This window comes from Antechinus flavipes, chromosome 1 (assembly GCF_016432865.1).
Source record: "Antechinus flavipes isolate AdamAnt ecotype Samford, QLD, Australia chromosome 1, AdamAnt_v2, whole genome shotgun sequence".
NCBI classification, from domain to species: Eukaryota; Metazoa; Chordata; class Mammalia; order Dasyuromorphia; family Dasyuridae; genus Antechinus; species Antechinus flavipes.
The window spans coordinates 453,878,278-453,895,653 of record NC_067398.1 but is presented as its reverse complement, the minus strand read 5'-3'; the positions used below and the strand labels follow the sequence as shown (position 1 = coordinate 453,895,653).

General features: G+C 38.3%; 1 protein-coding gene across 1 annotated transcript in view; it reads left to right on the top strand.

Moving 5' to 3' along the window:
- Window positions 1-17,376, top strand: part of PREX2 (phosphatidylinositol-3,4,5-trisphosphate dependent Rac exchange factor 2) — a 463,645-nt gene that overhangs the window by 427,402 nt on the left and 18,867 nt on the right. The gene's annotated exons all lie outside the window — the stretch shown is intronic.

The window sequence follows — 17,376 nt, the reverse complement described above, 5'->3', positions numbered from 1 at the left end:
CTTATTCAAATTTTCTCTATCCTTTCAATATCTAACTCAAGTATCATCCTCTCTAAGAATTCTTCATTAACTACTCCAAATAGGAATGACCTCTTGTGAATTGCTTTATCATTTGTCCATTACATCAATAAATGACAGCACTGAATGATACACTGTCTTATATTGTTTTCCTTTACTTAATGTTTCTTGATTTTTTTTATTCATACAAGGTAACCTTTTTTAAGGACAAGGATTGCTTTTTTTTGTTTGTTTGTTTCTTTTTGTATTCCTGTTCCAGTTCATTTGCTACTCACCTAAGAAATTAATCTTCCTAAAATGCAAATGTGACCCCTCTCCTGCTATCCCACTCAAAAACTCCAATTTTTCCCTGTCACCTCTAGAATCAAATTTAAAATCCTCTAACACTCAAAGTTATTCATATTGTGGCCTACTTTTACCTTTCCAGTCATTAATTGTATGTCTCTCTTTCCTCCATACTCTGTGATCTAATGACACTGACTTCTTTGCTATTCCTTACAAATAACAGTTAATCTCCAGTATTTGGGAATTTTTTCATTAGCTGTTCTCCATGCCTTGCATATTCTCCCTCCCAGCCTTCCCTGGCTTCCTTCAAGTCCCAACTTTTACAAAATTTTCTGTATCCCTCTAATGCTACTGCCCTTTCTTTTATTATCTTCATTTTATCCTATACGAAGGTTGTTTATACATAATGCTTTTTTTCATTATGTCTTCCATATTATGTTATTAAATCTTCAAGAATGAGGGATGTCTTTGGATTCTTATTTTTATCTCTAACATTTAGCACAATACCTGACACAAAAAATGCATTTAATCAATGCTTATTGACTAACTGATCCACTGACTTTTCACATATTAAAGGAAATCACTATCTGACTTTTTTCATTTACTTTCTCTTCTCTCTATTTTTCCCCTTTAGACTTTCTATTTATCAAAGTTACCCAGTAGTCAAGAATTAGGAAATTATGAGTTGCCTTCTATTTTGTTGACATTTTTATTCGATTACAGTATTTCATTGCTTCTTTTTCAGGCAGGTCATATCTTTATTGGGTTTCAACGCTTCAATAGCAGGTCCATTTTTGTTGTTAATATTTTAAAATGTTTTTTGAAATCTCTTAGAATTTTTGAGTACTGTGGCATAGTGCATAATGCATAGAACTTGGAGTTAACACACTGGTTTTGACTTTATAATACTTCCCGTTCCTTCATAATTATTAGCTATGTGATTCTGGGCAAGTCAGTTGACTTTTCTATGTCTCAGTTTTCTCATCTGTAAAATGAGGGATTAGACTTAACTTTTACAGTCCCTTCTAGCTTTGTCTGTGATCTTATGATGGCATGATATTGTGATGTGGTAAAAGGTTTAATAAATAATAAATCAATAGTAAAAGTATCAATAATGATGTGTTGGCTATAAACATACACACACATACACATTTACAATGTTAGGGAAGATGCCTTTAAAGGAGAAGAAAAGGATATAGAATCAACAAATACTATCTAGAAGAAAATTTGCTACTTATTACCCTTTGATTTTTAGCAAGTTACTTCATATTTTTGCTGTCCTTTTTCTCATCTATAAAATGGTCTCTATAATACTTTCAACTGAAAGTTCTATGAAAATTCTTAACCTTAAAATTCAATTAAGTTCAATAAATCTTTATGGAACATCTACTGAATGTGGCATAAATTAATGGCAAATATAAATTTTAGATAAGACAAAGCCTTAGCTTCCATATACAACATGAATTGATTGTGGGAAAAAATTAAGACTTAAACTATGTTTTTAAGAAACAACAATTTGCATTCTGAAGAGCAATCTGGAATTATGCCCCAAAAGTTATCAAACCGTGCATACCCTTTGATCCAACAGTGCTACTACTGGGCTTATACCTGAAAGAGATACTAAAGAAGGGAAAGGGACCTGTATGTGCCAAAATGTTTGTGGCAGCCCTCTTTGTAGTGGCTAGAAACTGGAAAATGAACGTATGCCCATCAATTGGAGAATGGTTGGGTAAATCGTGGTATATGAATGTTATGGAGTATTATTGTTCTGTAAGAAATGACAAGCAGGATGAATACAGAGAGGCTTGAAGAGACTTACATGAACTGATGCTAAGTGAAATGAGCAGAACTAGGAGATCATTATATACTTCAACAACAATACTGTATGAGGATGTATTCTTTTTTTTTTTTTAATAATTTTTTATTGATAGAACGCATGCCAGGGTAATTTTTACAGCATTATCCCTTGCATTCATTTCTGTTCCAATTTTACCCCTCCCTCCCTCCACCCCTTCCCCACAGATGGCAAGAGTCCTTTACATGTTGAATGGGTTGTAGTATATCCTAGATACAATATATGTGTGCAGAACCAAACAGTTTTCTTGTTGCACAGGGAGAATTGGATTCAGAAGGTATAAATAACCCGGGAGGAAAAATATAAATGCAAGCAGTTTATATTCATTTCCAGTGTTCTTTCTCTGGGTGTAGCTGCTTCTGTCCATCTTTGATCAATTAAGGCTCTCTTTATCAAAGAGGTCCACTTCCATCAGAATACATCCTCAAACAGTATCATTGTTGAGGTATATAATGATCTCCTGGTTCTGCTCATTTCACTCAGCATCAGTTCATGTAAGTCTCGCCAGTCCTCTCTGTATTCATCCTGCTGGTTGTTCCTTACAGAACAATAATATTCCATAATGTTCATATACCACAATTTACTCAACCATTCTCCAATTGATGGACATCCTTTCATTTTCCAGCTTCTAGCCACTACAAACAGGGCTGCCACAAACATTTTGGCACATACAGGTCCCTTTCCTTTCTTTAGTATCTCTTTGGGGTATAAGCCCAGTAGAAACACTGCTGGATCAAAGGGTATGCACAGCTTGATAACTTTTTGAGCATAGTTCCAAATTGCTCTCCAGAATGGCTGGATGTGTTCACAATTCCACCAACAATGTATCAGTGTCCCTGTTTTTCCACATCCCCTCCAACATTCCCTATTATCTTTCCCTGTCATTCTAGCCAATCTGACAGGTGTGTAGTGGTATCTCAGAGTTGTCTTAATTTGCATTTCTCTGATTAATAATGATTTGGAGCATATTTTCATATGTCTATAAATAGTTTCAATTTCTTCATCTGAGAATTGTTTGTTCATATCCTTTGACCATTTATCAATTGGAGAATGGTTTGATTTCTTATAGATTAGGGTCAGTTCTCTATATATTTTGGAAATGAGGCCTTTATCAGAACCTTTGATTGTAAAAATGTTTTCCCAGTTTATTTTTTCCCTTCTAATCTTGTTTGCATTTGTTTTGTTTGTACAAAAACTTTTCAGTTTGATATAATCAAAATTTTCCATATGAATTTTGTTGTTATTTTTTCTAATTCATCAAAGTAGTTTTTTGGGAGTCTGATTGGTATAGCGCTAAATAAGTAGATTAATTTAGGTAGTATTGTCATCTTTATTATATTTGCTCGCCCAATCCAAGAGCATTTAATATTTTTCCAGTTGGTTAGATCAGACTTAATTTGTGTGGAAAGTGTTTTGTAGTTTTGCTCATAAAGTTTCTGATTTTCCCTTGGCAGATAGATTCCTAAATGTTTTATACAATCAGTAGTTACTTTAAATGGGATTTCTTTTTGTATCTCTAACTGTTGGGTTTTGTTAGTGATATATAAGAATGCTGATGACTTATGTGGGTTTATTTTATATCCTGCAACTTTGCTGAAGGTGTAGATTGTTTCTAATAACTTTTTGGTAGAATCTCTGGGGTTTTCTAAGTATACCATCATATCATCAGCAAAGAGTGATAATTTGGTTTCCTCATTGCCTATTCTTATTCCTTTAATCTCTTTCTCAACTCTTATTGCCAAAGCTAGCATTTCTAATACAATATTAAATAGTAACGGTGAGAGTGGGCAACCTTGTTTTACTCCTGATCTTATTGGGAATGGTTGCAGTTTGTCCCCATTACATATAATGCTTACTGCTGGTTTTAAATAGATGCTACTGATTATTTTAAGGAAAAGTCCATTTATTCCTATACTCTCAAGAATTTTTAATAGGAATGGATGTTGGATTTTATCAAATGCTTTTTCTGCATCTATTGAGATGATCATATGGTTTTTGTTAATTTGATTATTAATATGGCCAATTATATTGATAGTTTTCCTAATATTGAACCAGCCCTGCATTCCTGGTATAAATCCTACTTGATCATGATGTATTATCCTGGGGATGATTTTCTGTAGTCTTTTTGCTAATATCTTATTTAAGATTTTAGCATCAATATTCATTAGGGAGATTGGTCTATAATTTTCTTTCTCTGTTTTCAACCTACCTGGTTTAGGTATCAGTACCATGTCTGTGTCATAAAAGGAGTTTGGTAGGACTCCTTCATTCCCTATTTTTTCAAATAGTTTATAAAGCATTGGGGCTAATTGTTCTTTGAATGTTTGGTAGAATTCACATGTAAATCCATCTGGTCCCGGGGATTTTTTTTTAGGGAGTTGATTAATAGCTTGTTCTATTTCTTTTTCTGAAATGGGACTATTTAAGCAATTTACTTCCTCCTCTGATAAGCTGGGAAGCCTATATTTTTGGAAGTAGTCATCCATTTCACTTAGGTTATCAAATTTATTGGCATAAAGTTGGGCAAAGTAACCCCTTATTATTTCTTTAATTTCCTCTTCATCAGTGGTAAGTTCTCCTTTTTCATTTTTAAGACTGCCAATTTGATTTCCCTCTCTCCTTTTTCTAATCAGATTTACCAAAGGTTTATCAATTTTATTGGTTTTTTCATAAAACCAACTCTTAGTTTTATTTATTAGTTCAATAGTTTTTTTTTTTTTACTTTCTATATTATTAATTTCTCCTTTTAATGTTAGAATTTCAAGTTTAGTAACTGATTGGGGGTTTTTAATTTGGTCTTTTTCTAACTTTTTAAGTTCCAGGCCCAATTCATTGATCTTCTCTTTTTCTATTTTATTCAAGTAAGCTTCTAAGGATATAAAATTTCCCCTTATTACTGCTTTGGCTGCATCCCATAAATTTTGATATGATGTCTCATTGTTGTCATTATCTTGAGTGAAATTATTAATTGTGTCTATAATTTGCTGTTTCACCCAATCATTCTTTAAGATGAGATTATTTAGTTTCCAATTACTTTTTGGTCTATTTACACCTAACTTTTTGTTAAATGTAGTTTTTATTGCATTGTGATCTGAAAAAAAAGCATTTACTATTTCTGCCTTCCTGCATTTAATTTTGAGGTCTTTATGTCCTAATATATGGTCAATTTTTGTGTAGGTTCCATGAACTGCTGAGAAGAAAGTATACTCCTTTCTGTCACCATTCAGTTTTCTCCAGAGATCTATCATACCTAATTTTTCTAATATTCTATTTACCTCTTTAATTTCTTTCTTATTTGTTTTGTGATTTGATTTATCTAAATCTGAGAGTGCAAGATTGAGATCTCCCACTATTATAGTTTTGCTGTCTATTTCTTCTCACAACTCTCTTAGCTTCTCTTTAAGGAAGTTAGATGCAATACCACTTGGTGCATATATGTTTAATACTGATATTGCTTCATTCTCTATAGTACCCTTAAGCAAGATATAGTTTCTTTCCTTATCTCTTTTAATTAGATCAATCTTTGCTTTTGCTTGATCTGAGATAAGGATGGCTACCCCTGCTTTTTTGACTTCACCTGAAGCACAATAGATTCTGCTCCAGCCTTTTACTTTTAGTCTATATGTATCTCCCTGTTTTAAATGTGTTTCCTGTAAACAACAGATGGTAGGGTTCTGACTTTTGATCCAGTCTGCTATCTGCCTCCTCTTTATGGGAGAGTTCATCCCATTCACATTTGCGGTTAAAATAACCAATTCTGCATTTCCTGCCATCCTAATATCCCCAGATTATACTTTTCTTTTTCTTGCCCTCCTTCCCTTCTTCCCTATTGGTCCCACTAACGTCGCATAGCTCTCCCTCTTTAGTATCCCTCCCTCCTCCCTTGGAATCCCTTCCCCTTTCTTGTACCCTTCCCTTATTACTCTTTTTCCTTCTCCCTTTTCCTCTCCCACTTTTTAATGAAGTGGGAGAAGAATCTGTGTAAAACAAATATGTCAATTGTTTCCTCTTTGAGCCAACTCTGATGAGAGTAGGATTCACACAATGTTCCTCCCCCTCTCTAAGTTCCCTCATATATGATAGGTTTCCTCTGCCTCATTGTCGCATGTAGTTTCCTGTTAGAGTTCAAATGTTGGAGTTTGTTCTCAGAGGACAGCCGGTTTAGAGGCTTAGAGCCCTTCGGATGTCTCCAAATCCAAAGGTTCTGTCCTTCAGCCTCTGCCTCTGCCTTCTTCTGCCTCCAACAGAGATGGAAGATCTCTCTTATCTCCTTCTGGGGGGCCCAGGCACCAATTTGCCGCGGAGAGAGGGCTTCTGGCGTAGCTCCACTGAAGTCCGTCAAAAGTGTTCTCTGCAGCAGAGTCGTTTCTCTCGAGTCTAGCGCGATCAGCCAGCCAAGAGGAAAAAATGTATTCTGCCATAGATCCTTCATCGCTGGCTTTTTATCTGCCTCTTCTGAGAGAATGGGATTATGGGTTTTCTCCCATAGTGCTCTCTGGCCCAATGACTTTAAGGGAGGTGTGAACTCTCTTGAAGTTAGAAAGTGTACTTTGTGAAGCTAGCATACTTGTGGAGTCCAATGAGTAAAGGTGGGAACACAAGCCTTGTCTTGATTAGTTCTACTTAGTACCTTGTTTCAGGTTCTGGCCAAAACAACTTCTTGTAAGATTAGATCAACTCTAATTACTTAGCAGTTAGTAAGGATTCCAACATCTCCCCCTTTCTTTTGTTTTAAAACATAGGGGGTTTCTGAGGGGGTACACAAAAATCCATCAATATGGGCCAGAACTTTGTAACAGATACACATGGTATACATAAATCCATCAATATGGGAGGCATTATACATAATTTACATGAGCACATAGCAATATAACACAGGCTAGTAGTAATGTAACAAATAACAAGAATCAATCTGAAAATTTACACATGTCCATAAGTCCTAGAAACAGTCCAATAGGATTCCATTGTCCATTAGTTCATGTGCCAGGAATCTAATAATTCTTATGAGCACAATCAGCAACAGAACCACCCGATATTTCTTGGGTCTTCTCCTTTGTTTCAAGGGTCTGCTCCATCTTTCTGCGATGGACAAGGCGAATGCGGCTCGTAGGCACCCATCTGATTCCTTCTCCACCTGTAGAGATGCAAGCAAATCCTCTCCCCCAAGCAGTTAGCCTATCTGGTCCCTTCCATTCACCACTTTCTGGGTCTCTCCACATCACCTGGCGATTATCTAAAGATAGTGGAGCTGCTCGCACTGGACACTGCTCTTCTGGTGGGTTATAAAACCTGTCTGCTGGAGCCAGTGCATCTTTATCAAAGATTAAAAAATTAATGGTATAGAGAACTAAATTTAGAAGTTCTCTAGGGTTACCCGTGGCTCCTCCTTTCTTTTGTTTTTGGAGGAGTGTCTTAATGTCTCTGTTTCTTCTTTCTACTATTGCTTGACCTTGAGGATTGAAGGGTATGCCAGTAGTGTGTAGAATCTTATACTGTGCACAAAAGTGTTCAAAATGTTTGGAGGTATATGCCGGTCCATTATCTGTTTTTATTTCTTGTGGCACACCCATAATTGCGAATGCTTGAATGAGGAATTCAGTGACCACTCGGGCTGTCTCTTTTGCTGCTGGTATGGCAAAAGTGAATCCTGAAAAGGTGTCTACCACAACGTGGATAAAAGACAGACGACCAAAAGATTTATAATGAGTCACATCCATTTGCCAGATTTCATTGGGTCTCAAACCACGAGGGTTCTTCCCTGGAGGCAGTGTGGGAGCGTGGAAGGGAAGGCAAGCTGTACAGCTTTTCACTATGCTCCTAGCTTCTTCTTTTGTAATCCCAAACTGTAAACGCAAAGCTCGAGCAGCCTGATGGTATTTAGAATGGGATTCCTGGGCCTCCTGAAATAAAGGTGTACTGGCCAACATAGTTAAAAGGCTATCTGCCTTTGAATTTCCATCAAAAATAGGACCTGGAAGTCCACTATGTGAATGGACATGCAGGATATAAATCTTTCCTGGATGCTTTCTCACTTGCTCTTGAAGTTCCTTGAAGAGCTGATATATATTAGAAGCTGCAAATTTTATTTGGGCTGTGGCAATTCTTTGTACCACACCTACTGAATAGGCTGAATCAGATATTATATTTATGTCGCCTGGGTAATAAGTGAGAGCTAGCATGATCGCATATAATTCGTTCTGCTGAGTGGACTGAAAAGGAGTTCTGACTACTCTTTTTACGGTTAGATCATGAGAGTAGACAGCACAAATATTTTGTTTGGCTGCGTCTGTAAAGATGGTTGGTCCTTCAAGAGGAACCTTAGAAACCTTCTCTTCAAAAATCCATTGCCAATTATGCAGTAGTCTGGTTATCTTTAATGGAGATCCATGTGCAAAATTTGGAGCCATGGCCAATAAAATCTGCCACTCTGGGATGGTTTCACAGCATACATTAATTTGTGCATTTGTATAGAAGGTATATATCTTGTCAGGTCTTGTTCCAGATAATTGTACTGCTCGCTTAATGGCCTTTAATAGAATTCTAGCCACAAGTACTGGGTAAGGCGTAAGGCTTTGTTCTGGTTGTGCTGGGAGGTTCACCCACTCTATCACACTGTCTCCTTGATGAAGGACTGCTGTGGGTGCTTCTTTCGTAGCAAAAACTGATATTTCCAAGGGTTTTTGAGTTACTCTCTCAACTACATTGGATAAAGCCAGTTCAACTTCTCTCAAGGTCTCTTGAGCTTCTTTTGTAAGCCGGCGTGGTGAATTTAAAGCAGTGTCTCCCCTTAAAATGTCATATAGGGGTTGCAATTGATTGGTAGTTAAACCTAATACTGGACGCATCCATTGGATATCTCCTATTAATTTTTGGAAATCATTTAAGGTGTTCAACCTCTCTGTTCTTAAAGACAGTTTTTGTAGTGTAAGTGCCTTAGGATATATTTCATATCCTAAATATTGAAAAGGAGCATGCCTTTGAATTTTTTCTGTAGCGATATGAAGTTTGTAGTATCTTAGTGTTTCTATGGTTTTTTGTAGACATGCTTCTAGAATTTGTTCCTCCGGTGCACATCCCAAAATATCATCCATATAATGTAATAGCATAACTTTTGGAAATGCTTTTCTTATTGGAGCAAGAGCAGCAGCAACATACATTTGACACATAGTGGGGCTGTTCTTCATACCCTGTGGCAAAACCGTCCATTCATATCTTTTATAAGGCTCAGCTAAATTGACACTGGGCACCGAAAAGGCAAATCTCTTCATATCCTCCTTATCCAGAGGAATGGAATAGAAACAATCCTTGATGTCTATAACCCAAAGAGGCCATTCTCTAGGAAGCTGAGTAGGAGATGGAAGTCCAGGCTGAAGAGTTCCCATAGTTTCCATCTGTTCGTTCACTTTTCTTAAATCAGTGAGCATCCTCCATTTTCCCGATTTCTTTTTTACAACGAACACTGGTGAATTCCAAGGACTTAGAGAAGGTTGTAAATGCCCTTGTTCAAGCTGCTCCTGTACTATATCTAATAAGGCCTGAATTTTATCGCTACTTAAGGCCACTGTTCTATCCACACTGGTGTATCAGTTTTCCATTGGATAGGAATAGGTGAAAGTGTTGGCAGGCCTTCAACAGCAGCCCTGCTTAAAAAACCGAAGTACTCATTTTTAACCCCAATTGTTGTAAAACGTCTCTTCCCCACAGATTGATGGGGATTTTTTCAACTATAAAAGGAGTAAAAACTCCTGTTTTGCCTTCAAAAGTCCATCTCATAGGGGCAGCACTAACTTCAGCTGCTATTGATCCTCCTACTCCAGACATATAGGTATCTGCTTTAATCTTTGGCCAGTGACTGGGCCAACTGGCACCTCTAATAACTGTACGATCCGCACCTGTGTCTACCAATCCTTCCAATGGTAGGCCATTTATATAGATAGTGAGCATAGGTCGGTCAGCCGTTACTGCTGCTGTCCAGTATATTTCTGGTTTTTGTGGTCTGGAGTCAGAACCTGGGTGACTATCACGAGGCTGCTTATTAGGATTCTGTATGAGTAACCCTGATGCTACTACGTCTCCTGGGTGATAAGTCACACATTGACTACCTGTATTAGTGACTGGGATATTATCTACACATTCCCCAGTTTCCCACATCAGTGTGTGGATGGACACTGTTTTGTACATACAAGAAGGTGAAATGGTCAAGCCTACTGTGCCTGGAGGTAAGGGATCCATAGGCTGGAGAGGAACAGATTTCACCTCTCCAGGGGGTATCTCAGTTGTCCCAGCTGCATATAGCTCTATTCTCCCCAATTGTAATTCCCTTCTGCCATCAGGTTGCTTCCTGGCTGGTTGACTGTGTAATCCCCTTCTCCCATCGTATGGCTTTCTGGCTGATTGGTCATGTCTGGGTACTGGACTTCTAGGCACTCTCTGGGTGCACCATTGGCTGCCATCATGCCCCAAGTATTTTTTGCCTTGGGCCCTGGGGCTGGGCCCCTCATCCCGTTTCCCTGAATCTGTCTGCATTCTGAGGCCCAATGGAAGCCTCTGTTGCATTTTGGACATGGGGTTTGGGGTCTTGTTCTCCCACCTTGTCTTCCCATTCTATCTCTATACCAACATTGAGCTTTCAGATGTCCTACTTTTCCACACTGAAAGCATCTACGAGTCTCTCTGGAAGTCCCTTGCCAAGAGGGATTCTGTCTTCTCATGTTTGGATTTTGGGAAGTCTGCATCATAGCCTGGCTATAAAAGGCACCTGTGTCCACTGTGGCACAGCGTCTTATGAGTTCCTCTAAAGGAGCATCCTTGCGCAGTCCTAGTATAATTCTTCTGCAAACCTCATTAGCATTTTCCTTAGCAAGTTGCCTTATCAAGATGTCTGTTATTGCATTTTCTCCATTTGTTCTTATGATAGCTGTCTGCAAGCGTCCCACAAAGTCAGCGAAGGGTTCATTTGGCCCTTGTGTTATTTTTGTGAAGGCCCCCCCTTTGTCGTCTTTATTGTGAAGAGAAGCCCACGCTTTGATAGCATTATCAGCAATTTGCTGATATGCTGCTACAGAATAACCAATTTGTGCTGCGACATCTGCATAAGGACCTGTACCTGTTAGTAGGTCACAGGTGATTGCAGTATGAACTCCACTTTGAATATTTTGTTGGGCTTGTATCCTACAGAGCTCACTATATTCAGAAAGCCACAAGTAGTTCTGTCCAGGTTCTAGGCATATTTTTGCTATCGATTTCCAGTCATTAGGGGTCAAGATTTCAAAAGACAAATTTTGCAATAGCATCTTAACATAAGCTGATGTAGCCCCATAAAGAGTGCAAGCTTTTTTCAGGTCTTTGAGGATTTCTATATCAAAAGGTGAGTATCTTCTACTTTCTTGACCTGAAGAATTAAACTGTTGAATTACAGGAAAAATGTGGTGTTGAAATTCTGCTACATTTTTCCCTTCTTCTCTGGCCTTAATTAGTCCCTTTTGCAATCTAGTCAAAGGAGCAGCTGGATGCTGGGGGGGAGGTGCTGGATGCCGGGGGGGAGGTGCTGGATGCTGGGGAAAAGGTGCTGGATACTGGGGGGGAGGTGCTGGATGCTGGGGGGGAGGTGCTGTTGCTGTCACTGCCCCCCCCACTACCCCTCCTCCCTCCATCCGGAGGGTGGAGTTGATGAAGGAAAGTCAATTACCTGCTCCTCAGGTGGGGCTGAGGCTGCCTCAGATTCACCCCACCCTTGAGCCTCACTTAAGTCTCCCTGCCCTGTGGGGATATGGCCATTAATCTGTTCTTTGTCTTCCTCCTTTATCTCAGGCTTCCCCTTTTGGCTATTCCTAGAGTTTTTTCCTTTTTTCCTAGAACAAGTACGGTATTTTAAGGCCAACTGTATCGTATTATATAAAAAGAATACTTCAATGGAAACTGAACGAGGACCGTTTTCATTGTAATATGCGGAGAGCTGTTGACCAACCAATGCCCAGTTTTTTAGAGAGATTTTCTCTTCCTCTAAGAGCCAAGGGGAGGTGCGTTTTAATATAGCCAGAAGTCTAGCTGCTTGTCCCCAAGTTACAAGTAGCCCTTGATCTTCTATCAGCTTAAGCAGGCTTTCTATAGCACCACTCCTGGGTGGGTCTGGGGTTGGGGGGGTTGGGGTGGGGGATGGAGAATCTTTACCTAGGATCTGTCCCATTTCAGCCAAAAAAGGTTGTACTCACTCAGTTCCTGGTCACTGGAGACTTCTTGTGAAAGTAGGGTCCTTGGTTCCCACGCTTGGGCGCCAAATGTTAGAGTTCAAATGTTGGAGTTTGTTCTCAGAGGACAGCCGGTTTAGAGGCTTAGAGCCCTTCGGATGTCTCCAAATCCAAAGGTTCTGTCCTTCAGCCTCTGCCTCTGCCTTCTTCTGCCTCCAACAGAGATGGAAGATCTCTCTTATCTCCTTCTGGGGGGCCCAGGCACCAATTTGCCGCGGAGAGAGGGCTTCTGGCGTAGCTCCACTGAAGTCCGTCAAAAGTGTTCTCTGCAGCAGAGTCGTTTCTCTCGAGTCTAGCGCGATCAGCCAGCCAAGAGGAAAAAATGTATTCTGCCATAGATCCTTCATCGCTGGCTTTTTATCTGCCTCTTCTGAGAGAATGGGATTATGGGTTTTCTCCCATAGTGCTCTCTGGCCCAATGACTTTAAGGGAGGTGTGAACTCTCTTGAAGTTAGAAAGTGTACTTTGTGAAGCTAGCATACTTGTGGAGTCCAATGAGTAAAGGTGGGAACACAAGCCTTGTCTTGATTAGTTCTACTTAGTACCTTGTTTCAGGTTCTGGCCAAAACAACTTCTTGTAAGATTAGATCAACTCTAATTACTTAGCAGTTAGTAAGGATTCCAACAGTTTCCCTCTTTTTATCTCCCTTCTTCCCCTTTTCTGGCACTATCCCCTTTCCATTTCTACTTCCCTTTTTTATGTTATATCGGTAAAATCAAATTATACATATGATTTTTATGTATATTCACAACAGAAATACAGTTCTCAAGAGTTTCTTTTACCTTTTTCTACTTCTCTTGATTCCTGTTGTTGAAGATCAAATTTTTTGTTTAAGTCTAGTTTTTTCCTTAGAAACAGATGGAATTCCTCTATTTCATTAAATATCCATCTTCTTCCGTGGAAAAAAAATACTCAGCTTAGCTGGATAGTTTATTCTTGGCTGCATTCCAAGTTCTTTTGCCTTTCGGAATATCTGATTCCAGGCCCTTAGATCCTTTAATGTTGAGGCAGCCAGATCTTGTGTGACCCTTATTGTGGCATCTTGGTATTTGAATTGTTTTTTCCTGGCTGCTTGTAAAATTTTTTCTTTAGCCTGGAAATTCTGAAGTTTGGCCACAATATTCCTTGCAGTCTTTATTTTAGGGTCTTTTTCAGAAGGTGTTTGATGAATTCTTTCAACACCTATTTTCCCTTCTGGTTCTATTACTTCTGGGCAGTTCTCTTTGATGATTTCCTGTAAAATAGTGTCTAGGCTCTTTTTTTCATCATAATTTTCGGGTAGTCCGATGATCCTCAGGTTATCTCTCCTAGATCTATTTTCCAGATCTGTTGTTTTTCCCAGTAAATATTTGACATTTTTTTCCAATCTTTCATTTTTTTGGTTTTGCTTGACTGATTCTTGATGTCTCAATGAATCAGTCATTTCTATTTGTTCAGTTCTAATTTTTAGTGAGTTATTTTCTTCATTAGCTTTTTTTACTTCTTTTTGTATATGTCCAATTGAGTTGTTTTGCTCTATGGAATTTTTTTCCATTTCACTAATTTTTTTAGTGAGTCATTTTCTTTTTCCAATTTGCAAACTCTGTTTTTTACCTTTTCCAATTCACATTTCAGGAAGTTGTTTTCTTTTTCCACTTTATCAAATTTTTCTTTTAGTGAGTTATGTGCCTTTTCTGTACTCTTTTGCATAGCTTCTCTTTCCTTTCCCCATTTTTCTTCTAGCTCTCTTTTAAGGTTTTGAATAGTCTCTTCTAGGAGAGCCTTTTGTATTGGAGACCAACAATCGTCTGGAGACTGTCTGCTATTAGTCTCTTCAGGGTTGAAAAGCTGTTCTCTTTCTGAGTAGAAACTATCAATCGTTCTTTTGATTTTTTTACTCATTTTGTTAAAGCCTGTAAGGTCTGCCTTCAGAGCCAGGAGGTTACCAGCTTCCTCTGCAGAGCAGTGAAAGGTATATGGACGGGGTAGCTGTCCTGTCGACTGGCTACAAAAAGCAGCGAGGTACTGGAGTGCTCTGGGAAAGAGTTCCCCACCAGAAAGTAACTCAGGCCTGCAGGGCTGGGCTGGGAAAGTGCCTTTCAAAGAACCTCAGCTGTGTGAGATAATGACTGCCCTGGGGCTAGACACTTAGCAGTGAGAGTTTCACTGCCCCAAGCCAAACCCTGCCCTGGGGCTGTGGGTATTAGCAGCTGAGCAGTGAATGGATTTGCAGGGACAGGAAGTGTCTGCCCGGGGAAGCACAGTCAGCTGGGGAAGTTCTATTGCCCCTCACTGCAGATTATAGCTGCCCAGGCTGTGCTCCACTGTCGTGCAGATTAGTAACTACCCCCGCAAAAGCCCCGAACTGCCGGATGTGGCCACAGGGCTGCGGTAAAGTCTGCCTGAGTCACTTCCGGGTTTGAGGGGTTACAGCCAGATCTCGTTAGGTTCTGGTGTTTTTTAGAGGACCCTCTGTTTTAGGCTTTAACTTCTCTGCCAGTTTACTGCTTTGTAATCAAGGTAGAGCAGTTAGCCTATAGCAGAGTGGTCCCTATAACTTCTCTAGCCACAGAGATCACCCCCGCCCCTGGTCTGCTCAGGACGCCAGCCTCTTGCTGCCTGTGCTAGTCTGTTCCTGGCCCCTCAGGACAAACCTTTCCTGGTGAGCTTCCGGATTGGCTGGTAAATTGTAGTGCTTCTTATCTTCATGAATTTAAGCAATGAAGAGTTATTTTTGAGGCTGGATTAAATATTTGGTTATGAGGGTAATGAGAGGAGCTTAGAGAGTCGTGTGTGCCTGCTCTGCCATCTTGGCTCCGCCCCGGAAGTCGAGGATGTATTCTGATGGAAGTGGATTTCTTCGACAAAGAGAAAATCTAACTCAGTTTCAATTGATCAGTGATGGACAGAAGCAGCTACATTCAAAGAAAGAACATTGGGAAATGAATGTAAACTGTTTGCCTTTTTGTTTTTCTTCCTGGGTTATTTTTATCTTGTGAATCCAATTCTTCCTGTGCAACAAGAGAACTGTTTGGTTCTGCACACATATATTGTATCTATGATATACTGTGACATATTTAACATGTATAGGACTGATTGCCATCTGGGGGAGGGGGTGGAGAGAGGGCGGGAAAAAGTCAGAACAGAAGTGAGTGCAAGGGATAATGTAAAGAATTTTTTTTTGAAATAAAAAAAAAAGAAACAATTGGTGAAATGGCAAGAAATTTTAAAAATGCAACATATTTGATTTACTATTCAAAGCAGTGATAATTAAGATTTATTTGGATAAACAATGGTATAAATAAAAATATGTTTTATGGAGTTTCTTTAAAGGATGACTACTAACTATAAATATAAATTGAATATTAAATGATAATCAAAGGAAATAGAATGTAACTTTGTTCCTTTCTAGATATTTTAAATGTCTCTTGGAAAATTTTATGAAACAAATAAGAAAATTACTTTATTAAATATGTCACTGGAGTTTCACATTTAACTGTCTAGTTATTCCATTAATGAAATTCTTTCATAGTATTAGAAATAAGTGAAGCATAGCATACATTATGGAATTAATAAGAATGTCTCATGGAAAATATCAGAGTAGTAAAAATACATGAAATCTCTTATTTATACAGAAATCATAAAATTTATATGAGAATTTCAGGTGTTTTTTCTTTTTATTTCCCTTGCCTGATTGTTGATGAATTAGAAGTATCTGAGACAGAAAGAACAGAATAGAGATAAAATTTAGCCTGTGAACTTTGATCTCGATTTGCATTAATCTCCTAGGAACAAGGTTTCCATTAGTTTGCCTTTTCATTCTTGCCATACACAAGGAAAACTAGAAACAAATTTGATACCATATTTGGGAATATGGGGTATATAAAGCTAGGGTGTGATAGAGAGAGAAAATATCAAGAACTGAGATAAAATAGCATTCTAATTCCCTTTTTCCAAAGGCTTTAATTGCATTCTCTTTCTGAATAAGTAAAAGTCATTCTAGAAGATACTTCATGATTCCTCCCTCTCCTTTCTTCCTTTCTTCTTTCCCTTTTACTTTGTTTATGTTGATTGGTCCGTTCTTTTTTATAGTTTTTTTTTTTTTTAATTTAAAAAAACATATGCATGGGTAATTTTTCAACACTGACCCTTGCAAAACCTTCTGTTCCAACATTTCCCCTTCTTCCTCCCACCCCTTCCTCTATATGGCAGGTACTCCGATACATGATAAATATGTTGAAATATATGTTAAATCCAATATATGTATACATATTTATATAGTTATGTTGCTGCACAAATCAGATCTAGAAAGAAAGTTAAAAAAAAAACAGAGAGAAAACAAAAATTCAAGCAAACAACAACAGAGTGCAAATATTATGTTGTGGTCCACACTCATTTCCCAAATTCACCCTCTGTGTGTAGCTGATTCTCTTCATTACTAAACAGTTGCAACTGGTTTGAATCATTCATTGTTGAAGAGAGCCATGTTTGTCAGAACTGATCAGCATATATTATTATTGTTGATATAATGTATATGTGTATAATGATCTCCTGGTTTTGCTCATTTCACTTAACATTAGTTCATGTAAGTCTCTCCAGACTTCTCTGTAATCATCCTGAAATCATCATTTCTTACAGAACAATGGATATGGGTCCATTCTTTGAATGGTAAGCTGCAAGGTAGAAAGTCCAAACTCTTGAAATCTGTACAGGCCTGCCTCTTTTTCTTATTGCTGTAATATTTAAAATAGCTAACTATGGAATTAAGGTAGAAATGTTGCAGAACAGGTGTTGCATAGACCTATGATAAATTGCCCTGTCTCTTGCTGATAGCAACAGATAGTGAGTATTTATAGTCTTCTCATTTTTACTTTTCAGAGTCCTAAGTATGGATTTTTACTCACTGAGCCATTTAGGTATGATAGTAGATAGAAATATCTATTTTTAACTAAACATTTTAATGGCCTTGATGATTATAAAAATAGCTATTA